The sequence below is a fragment of the Pinus tabuliformis genome, chromosome Q, assembly GCF_031772625.1.
Source record: "Pinus tabuliformis cultivar Carrire ecotype Pingquan chromosome Q, CPIR1, whole genome shotgun sequence".
Lineage (NCBI taxonomy): Eukaryota > Viridiplantae > Streptophyta > Pinopsida > Pinales > Pinaceae > Pinus > Pinus tabuliformis.
Window position 1 is genome coordinate 997,815,970 of NC_142296.1, and position 3,951 is coordinate 997,819,920.

Here is a 3,951-nt window from a genome sequence, read left to right on the forward strand (position 1 = left end):
GCCCACCGGTTCTACTACCCATCGCACGTTCAACAAAACTCATTCACGAACCCGTTCAAGAACCCATTTAGAAATCCATTCAAGAACCCGTTTAGGATTTCGTTCAAGAACCCGTTCAGGATTTTGTTCGGCGCACTTCGTTCAGCGTTCGTTCAAAACCCGTTCAATCGCACTTCGTTCAGCCCGCGTTCAAAACTCGTTCAGCCCGCATTCAAAACTCGTTCAGCCGCACTTCGTTCAACCTTTGTTAGAAGTCATTCGGCCATCCGTTCAAAAGTCGTTCGGAAAATCGTTCAGAATAGTCATTTAGAAAATCGTTCAGAACAGTTGTTCAGAAAATCGTTCAGAACAGTCATTTGGAAAATCGTTCAGAACAATCGTTCGAAAAATTGTTCAGAACAATCGTTCGAAAAATCATTCAGAATAGTCCTTCGGCCTAGCTCAACCATTGTGCAGCGACGCCCTGGGCGGTTCGCCCACCACAGCTCGCCTGGGTAGGGTCGCCCGCTGAACCTTCGTGTTCTGTTTTTTCTTCGGCTTGGTGCTGCGGCCAAGAACCGTTTGCACCTCGCCTTTACCTTATTCGTCCACCTTCTTTTAGCTTGCCCTTCTCCTTGAGCTTGCACTCACTTGTGAACTTTTAACTTCATGCCTTTCCTCTCCATGTGTTCGCCCATATATATGCTTCCACACAAATATTTCATGGGTTGGCCTGCTGAGGCCGACCTGCCCATTTAGCCATCTGCACCCCAACTTAACGTCGGCTCGCCCATGTTGCTGCCCCACCGGATCCACACACAAGATATAAGTTCACCTTCGCCAAGTTCGCACACTTAACCAAATTTTGGTTTTTAAACCTTTGTTGGCTCGTCACGCTCGTGCCTCAGGCGCCTTTAACCGATCGCCCTAGCTCATCGCACTTCACCAACTCGTCCCATTGTCACAACCAACTTGCTCGCTCACTGGCTCGTCGCACTGTCGACTCGTCGCACATAATCGAGAGCGCGCCCACCCAACTCGTCGCACGCCAACCACTGACTCATGGGCTTGACACACCCTCTCATGATACAATGGGGAAACATTGGTTTGGAAAGTGTTCGAGCCTAGTTGGAAGAGTTGGCTACAAAATGGGTGGTGAGAGCATTGACGGTGCAGGCGCCATAGCAGATAATGTTATGGTAGTTGCAATGGACATAACAACAAACAATATTTCCTTATATTGTTTTTTCAATTTTCTTTCGTTGAACCAACCAAATCAACCAACTATTCCATTCACTGAATTGATATGGTCACTGAAAAATAATTGATATTTTTCCCTGACGATTTATGTCATAAGGTTTCACCATTACTAAGGATTCAAATATTGTTATAAATTATGACAAGAATTTCAATATAGATAAAATTAGTGCAGTGATATAAATTAATTAGCCAATAATAAGATAGGCATTAATTATTATAAACATCAAAATATTTATTTCATAATATATCAACGAATCATAAAAATTATCTAAACTATTATTATGATTATTATTAATTAAGGAAATAACGAATGACTCATATATATCTATATCTATATCTATATATATATATATATATATATATATATATATATATATATATATATATATATATATATATATATATATATCAAGATTTTTAATTATGGAAATTGAAGTTTACATTATTATGGATATATATTTTTAAGCCAGCTTTCCTACAATATCATGGACCAATACTATGATTTATTAATACCACATGCCTAAAAAACCATAACTCATTTTATATGTAACTAGTTTATAAACCTTTTTTTAATTAGTAAATTTAACTAAAAAAACAAAAAAATACATAATTACTTTGAAGATAAATTCAACTTTTTAACTTGTTATTACTACTAAAATTTTTCCAGAAAAATCTTTATACCATCTACCTAATAAGTATTAATAATGAAATTAAAATTAGAAAATCCATTCCACAATAAACATGCCTATTAACATAATTTTTATAATGTTTTATATTTATAAAGTTATTGATTTAGCATTTTCTCCCATATATCTTGCATTTGCTAGTTGGTCTTTTTTTACCTAAATGGAGAGATTTTTGGGCAAATTATCTTAGGTATCCGTATTAGAACTTGAGAAATGGATGGTACTTGAGCACCTTTTTCAAATGGATCATGGATCCTTTTGCATATAAGATGTGTACATGTTTATATATATAATGGCGAATCAGTAATTAGTTAGACTAATTTGGGAGAGATCAATATCAAACCTATCTAACAACCCATAAACCAGATATAGAATTGATGATTAGCAAGCGCGAAGATTCTACAAAAGTGGATAAACTTACTCAAACCTTATCAAAAAACCAAATGTCCCATGTACATTTGATTATTTTAGCGGGTGTTGAGCTAAGAGTAACCTAGGTTGTAAGCATTTGGGACTACATATTTTATCCCGTTACTAGCTGTAAAACATTTTCTACTAGACATTATCATTCGACGAGGAGGTTGGTCTCAACGCCTCATCACATATCAGAGCTGAGCTAGAACTACTGGTCAGGTGATTACAATTATTTGGGTTTGAATTTCACAACGTTATGGTAAAAGAACCATGGCTGTCCAAAATTGAGTGTGAGAATTTCTTGAGTAAGGGTGGCTTGATGGTGGGAACATGGTGGTCTAGTGGGTATGCCATTGTTTGGCATTAGAGATTATAAGAGCTTTGCATCACATTGACAATGAAAATTGAGGCATACAAGTGCCATTTTCCCTGGAAGATATTAAGAAGGAACCAAATACAACTCATCCTGGTATTAGAGAAGAGCTCAAGCATTGAGACTTTTGGGGATAAAGTTGAAACTATTGTTGTAACCTCAGAGAATTTCAAGAATTTTCTGTCACTACGGTAAGGTAATTTGTTGTTTTATAATTAAAAAATTGTATAATGGATTTTGATGTTGTTAAGCAGAATTGGAGTGGAATTAATTATCATCATTGTGCACATCAACCATTGATAAAAAGGAATCTAGTCATATCAAGTTGGAGGATCGAGTCCAATCTACAGCTGCTGGAAAACCTAGAGACCGAGAGGAAAAATAAGAGAAAAAAAATTTGGACCATTTCTCGATTTGTGCGTGTCATCCTTGCGCAGGGGCCATGCTAATCTTCTCTATATCGTTCCAATTTTATCGGATGTCTCCTAAAAAACCGAGAGGAAAACTTAGAAGATTGGTAAATCTCATTAAGAAGAGGTTATTCCAATTAGAGGATCATTTAGAATAATAAATTTACCAAGAACCATTTAGAATAATAAATTTGGAATCAGAGAAGCGTAATTCAGAACAAAGGAGGTGAAATTCGGAATTTCGTAATTCTGAATGGAGGAGGGAGAGTTTGAAATGTTGTTGTTCCGAATAAAAAGGACATAGTTCAAAATTATGTAGTTCGAAACTGGAAAGGTAATTTTTGAATTTCATAATTCCAAACATTGAAAGGAGAATTTGTAATTTTGTAATTCCAAGTAAAGAAGGAAAAATTCGGAATTTTGTATTTCCGAGAAACGAGAAACCGGAATCACGAAATTTCAAATAAAAAACGTAAGATTCAGAATTATGTAATCTCGAATAGACTTAAATGACACAAATGCAAAACCCCAGTTTGAAAAAATTGTTTCGGACCAGAAATATAAAACAATATTGCCAAACTAAATATAGTATATCTATAAAACTTTTTGATGGAAGAATTACAAGAAACTAAAGTTTCCACTTGATAATTTCAGTTTTAGCCAAAAACTAGATTACCTGGATTTGTTTGTATTATTGTTATATGGAAAAAAAAACCTCTCTATCTCCATATTATAGAAAAAATTGACATGAAAAGCCACCAATGTAAAGCTTTGTCTGGGACTGATCGATAGTTTGTGTTGGATTGGTGCTAGATTACATATAGTAATT

At 35.4% G+C, this 3,951-nt stretch overlaps 1 non-coding gene across 1 annotated transcript; it reads right to left on the reverse strand.

Annotated features, from left to right (window-relative positions):
* Positions 1-3,103: 3,103 nt before the first annotated feature.
* On the reverse strand, positions 3,104-3,206 carry LOC149222828 (U6 spliceosomal RNA). Its single transcript, XR_016249775.1, has one exon. It is a non-coding gene; the product is annotated as a U6 spliceosomal RNA (small nuclear RNA).
* Between the last annotated feature and the right edge of the window lie 745 nt (positions 3,207-3,951).